Source organism: Pseudophryne corroboree, chromosome 1, assembly GCF_028390025.1.
Source record: "Pseudophryne corroboree isolate aPseCor3 chromosome 1, aPseCor3.hap2, whole genome shotgun sequence".
NCBI lineage: Eukaryota > Metazoa > Chordata > Amphibia > Anura > Myobatrachidae > Pseudophryne > Pseudophryne corroboree.
This window is the reverse complement of record NC_086444.1, coordinates 158577117-158589519: the sequence shown is the minus strand read 5'-3', so window position 1 is coordinate 158589519 and position 12403 is coordinate 158577117.

Here is a 12403-nt window from a genome sequence, read left to right as displayed (position 1 = left end):
GTGCACCTGCTGGGTTACCTGCAAAACATGCAGTGTGTGTGCCCCCGAGGACCGAGTTTGAGAACCTCTATCCTAGAGGATGCCGGGGACTCCGTAAGGACCATGGGGATTATACCAGAGGTTCTCAAACTCGGTCCTCGGGGGCACACACAGTGCATGTTTTGCAGGTAACCCAGCAGGTGCACAGGTGTATTAATTACTCACTGACACATTTTAAAAGGTCCACAGGTGGAGCTAATTATTTCACTTGCGATTCTGTGAGGAGACCTGCAAAACATGCTCTGTGTGTGCCCCCGAGGACCGAGTTTGAGAACCTCTGGATTATACCACAGCTCCAGACCGGGCGGGAGAGTGCGGATGACTCTGAAGCACCGATTGAGCAAACATGAGGTCCTCCTCAGCCAAGGTATCAAACTTGTAGAATTTAGCAAAAGTGTTTGAACCCGACCAAGTAGCTGCTCGGCTAAGTTGTAATGCCGAGACACCTCGGGCAGCCGCCCAAGAAGAGCCCACCTTCCTAGTGGAATGGGCCTTTACCGAATTTGGTACCGGCAATCCTGCCGTAGAATGAGCCTGCTGAATCGTGTTACAGATCCAGCGGGCAATAGTCTGCTTAGAAGCAGGGGCGCCAACCTTGTTGGCTGCATACAGGACAAACAGTGCCTCTGTTTTCCTAACCCGGGCCGTCCTGGCTACATAAACTTTTAAGGCCCTGACTACATCAAGAGACTTGGAATCCTCCAAGTCCCCCGTAGCGACAGGCACCACAATAGGTTGGTTCACATGAAACGATGAAACCACCTTAGGCAGAAATTGAGGACAAATCCTCAACTCTGCTCTATCCACATGGAAAATCAGATGGGGGCTTTTGTGAGACAAAGCCGCCAATTCGGACACCCACCTAGCAGATGCCAAGACTAACAACATGACCACTTTTTTTCAACTGTTTGAAGAGGTTCAAACCAGTGTGACTTAAGGAACTGTAACACCATGTTATGGTCCCATGGTGCCACTGGGGGCACAAAAGGAGGCTGGATGTGCAGCACTCCCTTTACAAAAGTCTGGACTTCTGGGAGAGAAGCCAATTCCTTCTGAAAGAATATAGATAGGCTCCATTAAGGTACAGATTTCGTCCCTAACTTCAGGCCCATATCCACTCCTGTCTGTAGAAAGTGGAGAAAACGGCCCAGGTGGAAATCTTCCGTAGGAGCATTCTTGGCTTCACACCAAGAAACATACTTCCTCCAGATATGGTGATAATGTTTCGCCGTCACCTCCTTCCTAGCCCTTATCAGAGTAGGGATGACTTCCTCCGGAATACCTTTCCCAGCAAGGATTCGGTGTTCAACCGCCATGCCGTCAAACGTAACCGCGGTAAGTCTTGGAACATGCAGGGCCCCTGCTGCAACAGGTCCTCCCTGAGAGGAAGAGGCCATGGATCTTCTGTGAGCATCTTCTGAAGATCTGAATACCAGGCCCTTCGAGGCCAATCTGGAACAATGAGTATTGTCTGCACTCTTTTTCTTCTTATGATTCTCAATATTTTTGAGATGAGAGGAAGAGGAGGGAATACATAGACCGACTGAAACACCCATGGTGTCACCAGGGCATCTACCGCTACTGCCTGAGGGTCCCTTGACCTGGCACAATACCTCCGAAGCTTCTTGTTGAGGCGTGACGCCATCATGTCTATTTGAGGAAGTCCCCAAAGACTTGTTATCTCTGCAAAAACTTCTTGCTGAAGTCCCCACTCTCCTGGATGGAGATCGTGTCTGCTGAGGAAGTCTGCTTCCCAGTTGTCCACTCCCGGAATGAAGACTGCTGACAGAGCGCTTACGTGATTTTCCGCCCAGCGCAGAATCCTTGTGGCTTCCGCCATTGCCACTCTGCTCCTTGTCCCGCCTTGGCGGTTTACATGAGCCACGGCTGTGACGTTGTCTGATTGAATCAGAACCGGTAGGTCGCGAACAAGATTCTCCGCTTGTCGTAGGCTATTGTATATGGCCCTTAATTCCAGTATGTTGATGTGTAGACAATCCTCCTGGCTTGACCATGTTCCCTGAAAATTTCTTCCTTGTGTGACTGCTCCCCATCCTCGGAGGCTCGCGTCCGTGGTCACCAGAACCCAGTCTTGAATGCCGAACCTGCGACCCTCTAGAAGGTGAGCACTTTGCAGCCACCACAGGAGAGACACCCTGGCCCTGGGGGACAGGCTTATTTTCTTATGAATTTGAAGATGGGACCCGGACCACTTGTCCAGAAGGTCCCACTGAAATGTCCTCGCATGAAACCTGCCGAAGGGGATGGCCTCGTAGGTCGCCACCATTTTTCCCAGTACTCGAGTGCATTGATGGACTGACACTCTTTTCGGTTTTAACAGGTCTCTGACCATGTTCTGGAGTTCCTGGGCTTTTTCCATCGGGAGAAAAACCCTCTTTTGTTCCGTGTCCAGAATCATGCCTAAGAAAGATAGCCGAGTCGTTGGAACCAACTGTGACTTTGGTAGATTTAGAATCCAGCCATGTTGCTGCAGCACTCTCAGGGAGAGCGACACGCTTTTCAGCAACTGATCTCTCGATCTCGCTTTTATCAGGAGATCGTCCAAGTACGGGATAATTGTGACTCCCTGCCTGCGCAGGAGCACCATCATTTCCGCCATTACCTTGGTGAAAATCCTCGGGCCGTGGAAAGCCCAAACGGCAACGTCTGAAACTGGTAATGACAGTCCTGTGCAGCGAATCTCAGGTATGGTTGATGAGGGGGATATATGGGGACATGAAGGTATGCATCCTTTATGTCTAGTGACACCATAAAATCCCCCCCTTCCAGGCTGGAGATAACCGCCCGGAGCGATTCCATCTTGAATTTGAACTTTTTCAAGTACAGGTTTAGGGATTTTAGATTTAGAATGGGCCTGACTGAGCCATCCGGTTTCGGAACCACAAACAGGGTTGAATAGTACCCCTTCTCCTGTTGAACTAGGAGAACCTTGACAATCACTTGCTGTTGATACAGCTTTTGAATTGCAGCTAAAACTATCTCCCTCTCTGGGGGAGAAGCTGGTAAAGACGATTTGAAAAATCGGCACGGAGGCACGTCTTCGAATTCCAGCTTGTATCCTTGGGATACAATTTCCATCGCTCAAGGATCCACGACTGATTGAACCCAGACGTGGCTGAAGAGTCGAAGACGTGCCCCCACCGGGGCGGACTCCTTCAGTGGAGCCCCAGCGTCATGCGGTGGATTTAGTAGAAGCCGGGGAGGACTTCTGCTCCTGGGAACTAGCCATAGCAGGCATTCTTTTCCCTCTACCCTTACCTCTGGCGAGGAAGGAAGAGCCCCGACCTCTTCTGGACTTATGCGACCGAAAGGACTGCATCTGACATTGTGGTGTTTTCTTTTGCTGTGGGGGAACATAAGGTAAAATATAAGATTTTACTCACCGGTATATCTATTTCTCGTAGTCCGTAGTGGATGCTGGGGACTCCGTAAGGACCATGGGGAATAGATGGGCTCTGCAGGAGACTGGGCACTCTTAGAAAGATTTAGTACTACTGGTGTGCACTGGCTCCTTCCTCTATGCCCCTCCTCCAGTTAAGGAAACTGTGCCCGGAAGAGCTGACATTACTAGGAAAGGATTTTGGAATCCAGGGTAAGACTCATACCAGCCACACCGTATAACTTGTGATAACATACCCAGTCAACAGTATGAACAACAACAGAGCATCAGACAAGCCTGATGCAGACAAGCCTGATGCAACCATAACATAACCCTTATGTAAGCAATAACTATATACAAGTATTGCAAAAGAAGTCCGCACTTGGGACGGGCGCCTACGAGAAATAGATTTACCGGTGAGTAAAATCTTATTTTCTCTAACGTCCTAGTGGATGCTGGGGACTCCGTAAGGACCATGGGGATTATACCAAAGCTCCCAAACAAGCGGGAGAGTGCGGATGACTCTGCAGCACCGAATGAGCAAACACAAGGTCCTCCTCAGCCAGGGTATCAAACTTGTAGAACTTTGCAAAAGTGTTTGAACCCGACCAAGTAGCTGCTCGGCAAAGTTGTAATGCCGAGACCCCTCGGGCAGCCGCCCAAGAAGAGCCCACCTTCCTTGTGGAATGGGCTTTTACTAATTTTGGAGGCGGCAAGCCAGCCGCAGAATGAGCCTGCTGAATCGTGTTACAGATCCAGCGAGCAATAGTTTGCTTTGAAGCAGGAGCACCCAGCTTGTTGGATGCATACAGGATAAACAGCGAGTCAGGTTTCCTGACTCCAGCCAATCTGGCTACATAAATCTTCAAAGCCCTGACTACATCTAGTAACTTGGAATCCTCCAAGTCACGAGTAGCCGCAGGCACCACAATAGGTTGGTTCACATGAAAAGATGACACCACCTTTGGCAGAAATTGCGGACAAGTCCGTAATTCTGCCCTGTCCATATGGAAAACCAGATAGGTGCTTTTACATGACAAAGCCGCCAATTTTTGACCACTTTCCACGTGAGATATTTTAACTCCACGGTCTTAAGTGGCTCAAACCAGTGAGATTTCAGGAAACTCAACACCACGTTAAGATCCCAAGGTGCCACAAAAAAGGGGCTGAACATGCAGCACTCCCTTTACAAACGTCTGAACTTCAGGTAGAGAAGCTAGTTTTTGTATGAAGAAAATGGATCGGGTCGAAATCTGGACCTTAATGGAAACCAATTCTAGGCCCAATGTCACTCCCGACTGTAGGAAGTGAAGGAAACGGCCCAGCTGGACTTCCTCTGTAGAGGCATTCCTGGCCTCACACCCAGCAACATATTTTCGCCGTATACGGTGATAATGTTTAGCCGTCACGTCCTTCCTAGCCCTTATCAGCGTAGGAATAACCTCATCCGGAATCCCTCTTTTCTACTAGGATCCGGCGTCCAACCGCCATGCCGTCAAACGCAGCTGCGGTAAGTCTTGGAACATACAAGGTCCCTGCTGCAACAGATCCTGCCCTAGAGGCAGAGGCCATGGGTCCTCTGTGAGCATTTCTTGCAGCTCTGGATACCAAGTCCTTCTTGGCCAATCCGGAACAATGAGTTTTGTTCTCACTCCTCTTTTCCTTATGATTCTCAGCACCTTGGGTAAGAGAGGAAAAGGAGGAAACAGCCCAGCGAAGAATTCTGGTGGCTTCTACCATCGCCACCCTGCTCCTTGTGCCGCCTAGGCGGTTTACATGAGCCACTGCGGTGATATTGTCTGACTGAATCAGAACCGGTTGATCGCGAAGCAGGGTCTCCGCTTGACTTAGGGCGTTGTATATGGCCCTTAGTTCCAGGATATTGATGTGAAGGCAAGTTTCCTGCCTTGACCACAGCCCCTGGAAATTTCTTCCCTGTGTGACTGCCCCCCACCCTCGGAGGCTTGCATCCGTGGTCACCAGGACCCAGTCCTGAATGCCGAATCTGCGACCTTCGAGAAGGTGAGCACTCTGCAGCCACCACAGGAGAGACACCCTGGCTCTGGGGGATAGGGTGATTAACCGATGCATCTGATGATGTGATCCGGACCACTTGTCCAGTAAGTCCCATTGGAAGGTCCTCGTATGGAACCTGCCGAAGGGAATGGCCTCGTATGATGCCACCCTCCTTCCCAGGACCCGAGTGCAGTGATGCACTGACACCTGTTTTGGTTTTAATAGATTCCTGACCAGTGTCACGAGCTCCTGAGCTCTCTCTATCGGGAGATAAACCCTTTTCTGGTCTGTGTCTAGGATCATGCCTAGGAGAGGCAGATGAGCTGTAAGAACCAACTGCGATTTTGGAATATATAGAATCCAGCCGTGTTGCCGTTACACTTCCAGAGAAAGTGATACGCTGTTCAGCAACTGCTCTCTTGATCTCGCTTTTATGAGGAGATCGTCCAAGTACGTGATAATAGTGACACCTTGCTTCCGCAGGAGCACCATCATTTCCGCCATTACCTTGGTGAATATTCTCAAGGCCGTGGAGAGACCAAACGGCAACGTCTGAAATTGGTAATGACAATCCCGTACCGCAATTCTGAGGTACGCCTGATGAGGAGGATAAATGGGGACATGAAGGTATGCATCCTTTATGTCCCGAGTCACCATAAAATCTCCCCCTTTCAGGCTTGCAATAACCGCTCTTAGCGATTCCATCTTGAACTTGAACCTTTTCAGGTATATGCTCAGGGATTTTAAATTCAATATGGGTCCGACCGAACCGTCTGGTTTCGGGACTACAACATGGTCGAATAATAACCCCCTCCTTGTTGAAGGAGGGGAACCTTGACCACCACCTGTTGAAGATACAATTTGTGAATTGCAGTTAACACTGTTTCCCTCTCGTGGGGGGAAGCCGGCAGGGCCGTCGGTGAGGGGGCATCTTCTCAAAGTCCAGCTTGTATCCCTGAGACACCATATCTATTGCCCAGGGATCTAACAGGGAGTGAACCCACTTGTGGCTGAACTTACGAAGGCGTGCCCCCACCGGGCCTAGCTCCGCCTGTGGAGCCCCAGCGACATGCGGTGGATCTTTGTAGAGGCCGGGCAGGACTTCTGTTCCTGGGAACTAGCTGTGTTGTGCAGCTTCTTTCCTTTGCCCCCGCCTCTGGCAAGAAAGGACGCACCTCGGACTTTCTTGTTTCTTTACCGTCACAAAGAATTCCCAATTGAGTCCACAAGCGCCTGTGGACTCAATTGGGAATTCTTTGTGACGGTATCTACATAGAGTGGTTGGTGACACTCTCATCTTTCTCCAGTTTGAGATCAGTTGGCTGCTCTTGTGGCGCACGGCTTTTTATTCAAAGCACTCTTCTCACATTTCTTGTTTCTTTATTCGAAAGGCTGCATTTGATAATGTCGTGCTTTCCTAGGCTGTGCAGGAATATAAGGCAAAATATCAGAATTACCAGCTATAGCTGTGGAGACCAGGTCCGAGAACCCTTCTCCACACAATCCTCAGCCTTCCATATGCCTCTTAAGTCGGCATCATCTGTCCATTGCACATTCTACAGGACACGTCAAGCAGAAATCGACATAGCTTTGACTCTAGGACCCAGTATACTCATGTCTCTTTGGGCATGTTTTATATATATATATATATATATATATATACCTATCTCTTAAGACAGCATCTTTAATATATCTATATCTATATATATATATCTATATGCATACTAGGGTCTCAATCTCTGCTGATAAGGTACCTGTCCACGCTGCCACAGCGCTATAAACCCACGCCGACACAATCGCCGGTCTGAGTAGTGTACTAGAATGTGCACGGTATCTGCAGGATCCCTGAGAATAGCTAGTGCTACCTTCTGTGCAAACGTGACACCCTAGGGGAAGATTCCCATCACATCCTGGCCCTAGTGGGGAAAGGATACTGCCTGAGAATTCTTTGTGGGAAGCTGCAGTCTCTTGTCTGGAGATTCCCGCTCTTTTTCCTCATGAGAGGAGGGAAAATTACCTCAGCTTTCTTCCCCTTAACATGTGTACCCTTGTGTCAGGGACAAATGAGTCATCAGTGATATGCAAATCATCTTTTATTACAATAATCATATATTGAATACCTTTCAGCCATTTTGGCTGTAACTTTGCATTATCGTAGTCGACACTGGAGTCAAACTCCGTGTCGATATCAGTGTTTATTATTTTGGATAGTGAGCATTGTGAGACTCTGAAGGTCTCTGTGACATAGGGACAGACATGGGTAGATTTCCTGTCTGTTCTCTAATCTTTTGTGCAATAAATTCACTTCCGCACTTACACATATCCAAACAGGTGTCGGCGTTGTCGACGGAGACACCCTCTCACACACATATTTGCTCTATCGCCTCCTTAGGGGAGCCTTTTACCTCAGACATGTCGACACACACGTACCGACACACCACACACACAGGGGATGCTCTATTTGAAGACAGTTCCCCCACAAGGCCCTTTGGAGAGACAGAGAGAGAGTATGCCAGCACACACCCCAGCGCTATATGACCCAGGAATCACACAGTAACTTAGTGTTAACCCAGTAGCTGCTGTATATATTGTTTTTACGCCAAATTTATGTGCCCCCCCTCTCTTTTTCACCCTCTCTATCGTGCTTCTGCAGGGGAGAGCCTGGGGAGCTTCCTCTCAGCGGAGCTGTAGAGAGAAAATGGCGCTGGTGAGTGCTGAGGAAGAAGGCCCCGCCCCCTCAGCGGTGGGCTTCTCCCGCGATTTTGTGTAAAATTAATGGCGGGGGCTCATGCATATAACAGTGTCCAACTGTATATATGCTGCTTTTTGCCAGGAGGTAATCAATTGCTGCCCAGGGCGCCCCCCCCCCCCCCTGCGCCCTGCACCCTACAGTGACCGGAGTGTGTGGGTTAGTGTGGGCGCAATGGCGCACAGCTGCAGTGCTGTGTGCTTCCTCATATGAAGACAGGAGTCTTCTGACGCCGATTTTAACGTTTTCTTGCTTCAACCCGCCGGCTTCTGACTTCTGGCTCTGCGAGGGGGGCGGCGGCGCGGTCAGGTCCTGTGTTTGATCCCTCTGGAGCTAATGGTGTCCAGTAGCCTAAGAAACGCAACCTAGCCGCAGTTAGTAGGTTTGCTTCTCTCCCCTCAGTCCCACGTAGCAGAGAGTCTGTTGCCAGCAGAAGCTCTCTGAAAATAAAAAACCTAACTAAAATACTTTCTTATTAGCAAGCTCAGGAGAGCTCACTAAAATGCACCCAGCTCTGTCCGGGCACAGATCTAACTGAGGTCTGGAGGAGGGGCATAGAGGGAGGAGCCAGTGCACACTAGTAGTACTTCATCTTTTTCAGAGTGCCCAGTCTCCTGCGGAGCCCGTCTATTCCCCATGGTCCTTACGGAGTCCCCAGCATCCACTAGGACGTTAGAGAAAAGTAGATTTACCCGCGGTAGCTGTGGAAACCAGGTCCACGAGACCTTCCCCAAATAAAACCTCACCCTTGTAAGGCAAAACTTCCATATGTCTCTTTGAGTCGGCATCACCCGTCCATTGGCGGGTCCACAGGGCTCGCCTAGCAAAAATCGCCATGGCGTTGGCTCTTGAACCCAACAGTCCAACGTCTCTCGAAGCGTCTCTCATATATAAGACTGCGTCTTTAATGTGACCCAAGGTCAATAAAATGCTATCCCTATCTAGGGTATCAATGTCAGCTGACAAGGTATCTGCCCAAGCTGCTACAGCGCTACAAACCCAAGCCGACGCTATTGCCGGTCTGAGCAAGGCACCCGTATGTGCATAAATTGATTTTAAGGTAGGTTCCTGTCTGCAATCAGCAGGATCCTTGAGGGCTGCCGTGTCTGGAGACGGTAGCGCCACCTTTTTGGACAAGCGCGTTAAAGCCTTGTCCACCCTGGGTGAGGATTCCCACCGAAACCTGTCCTGTGCAGGGAACGGATACGCCATAAGAATTCTCTTGGGAATCTGCAGTTTCTTGTCTGGAGTTTCCCAAGCTTTTTCAAATAACGCGTTCAGCTCATGAGATGGGGGAAAGGTTACCTCAGGTTTCTTTTCCTTAAACATGCATACCCTTGTGTCAGGGACAGAGGGGTCATCTGTGATATGTAAAACATCTTTTATTGTAATAATAATATAATGAATACTTTTGGCCACCCTTGGGTGTAACCTCGCATCATCGTAGTCGACACTGGAGTCAGAATCCGTGTCGGTATCATTGTCTGCTACCTGGGAAAGGGGACGTTTCTGAGACCCTGTGACACAATCAAAGCCATGGATTGACACCCTGTCTTATCCCTGGACTCTGCTTTGTCCAATCTCTTATGTAATAAAGACACATTTGCATTTAAAACATTCCACATATCCAACCAATCAGGTGTCGGCGTTGCAGACGGAGACACCACAATCATCTGCTCCACCTCCTCCTTAGATGAGCCTTCCGCTTCAGACATGTCGACACACACGTACCGACACCCCCACACACTCAGGGATATAACTATATGGAGACAGTCCCCCAATAAGGCCCTTTGGAGAGACAGAGAGAGTATGGCAGCACACACCCAGCGCCACCGGACACTGGAATAAAATCCCAGTCAGTACAGCGCTTTTATATAAATATACTCACTGCGCCAATTAAATGTGCCCCCCTCTTTTTTGCCCTCTGTAACCGTGTTCAGCAGGGGAGAGTCCAGGGAGCCAGCTTCTCTGCAGTGTGCTGTGGAGAAAATGGCGCTGGTTAGTGCTGGAGGATCAAGCTCCGCCCCCTCACCGGCGGGCTTCGGTCCCGCTCAAATTATTATACTGGCGGGGGTTTTTCAATATACCGCCTCTGCAGTGTCTAATCTATTTGCCAGTGTCCCTTGAGGTTAATATTGCTGCCCAGGGGGCCCCCCCTGCGCCTTGCACCCTTACAGTGCCCGCTGTGTGTATATGTGTGGGAGCAATGGCGCTGCGCGTTACCTCAGTGAAGATCTGAAGTCTCCTGCCACCTTTGAAGTCTTCTTTCTTCTTAATACTCACCCGGCTTCTATCTTCCGGCTCTGTGAGGAGGACAGGGGCGCGGCTCCGGGACGAACGGCGAGGGTGAGACCTTCGTTCGGACCCTCTGGAGCTAATGGTGTCCAGTAGCCTAAGAAGCAGAGCCTATCATTTAAGTAGGTCTGCTTCCCTCTCCTCAGTCCCACGATGCAGGGAGCCTGTTGCCAGTAGCGCTCCCTGAAAATAAAAAACTTAACAAAAAGTATTTTTCAGAGAAACTCAGTAGAGCTCCCCTGCAGTGCACCCAGTCTCCTCTGGGCACAGGATCTAACTGAGGTCTGGAGGAGAGGCATAGAGGGAGGAGCCAGTGCACACCCATTCTAAAGTCTTTAGAGTGCCCATGTCTCCTGCGGAGCCCGTCTATACCCCATGGTCCTTACGGAGTCCCCAGCATCCTCTAGGACGTAAGAGAAATAAATAAATAAAACAAAAACAACAAAGCAAACAAACCGTCAGACTAAAATAATCAGATTATCAAAAATTTTGAAAAAAGGGGATACTATTGGACAATATTCCCCTATGTGCCCCAAATGCCCTAAGCGTCACGTGCCCCCCCAGCCGCATGTTCCACTACATGCCCTCCTGCGTGTCCCCATACACTGCACTACATCATAACACTTCATCACTGCACTACATTCCCCTATCCACTGAACTACATCACTATACTACGTTCCCTACACGTTGAACTACATCACTACACGCCCCTATACACTGCACTACATACCCTATATGCTACACTACATCATCCCCTTATATGCTACACCACATCAGTGCACTACATGGCCCTATATACTGCAACACATTAGTACACTACATACCCTATATGGTACACTACATCACATCCCCCTATAAACTACACGAAATCCCCCACCTGGGAGGCAAAGCGGAGGTTGATACTGCTACCTGGGAGCACAGTGCCGATAATAAAGTCTGTCTTTAAACGCACCATAAAGCTGCTGTAGTGATACTCGGTGAGAGTTGGAGGTTGTCCAGGCTCTTAGTTTCCACTGTCAAGTGGATAGCTAGCAAAGTGAGCCTTTGATTTCTGTAACATCGATGACTGCACCTGTTAACAAGTAAAAGCTTGTGTCCTCTCAATGGTGTGTAGCCGGCAGCTTGTTATCAGTTGGTGCTGGGCAGGCAGCCGGGATCATAGCCTGCTGAAAAACACAGCACCAACAGCTGGCTTCTATAGCTTGCACGATGCACCGCACGCTAGTCACAGCACTGCATGGCAAAGAAGAGAGTTTAAGACAGCAGCTGGCATAGGAGAGATCCCAGGCACTGGAGCTCACCCACACAGCATCGGAGCCAGCTGCGGGCAGGCAGGCAGGTGGGTCAGAGACACTGCCCCTGGAGCCGTCTGTCTTACTGGAGCAGCACAGCACTGCCTGTAAAAACAAAACAAAACCCTGCTTCTCTGTAACTCCTCGGTGCCCCCTTAAATAACCCCCCCCCCCCCCCCAGTTGCAGTCCTGGGCAGGGGTGGGGAACCTGCAGCCCTCCAGTTGTTGTTGAACTACATATCCCAGCATGCCGTGCAACAGTTTTAGCATGACCAAATAATAAAACTGTTGAAAGGCATGCTGGTATGTGTAGTTCATCAACAGCTGGAATTTTTCTGGGATATCATCCCCCTGCACAGATCAAGTGTTTAAAGGCTAAAGATACCTTGATAGGAGTCATCTACCTAACTTTGAGTGAGTTGTGGTACGCATCTTATTGTTTCCTGAGAAAGATACCCATGTTTTACTTCCATTTTGTGAAAGTGGGGTTATGCCTCTGACAGGCTTGAAAGATACCTTTATGTGTTTCTCCATCTCGCCATCAGTGTGAGTTCTGGGTACGCTTGAAATCTTCATGTCCATGTTGAAAGGAATTTCTTAAAGATACCTTTA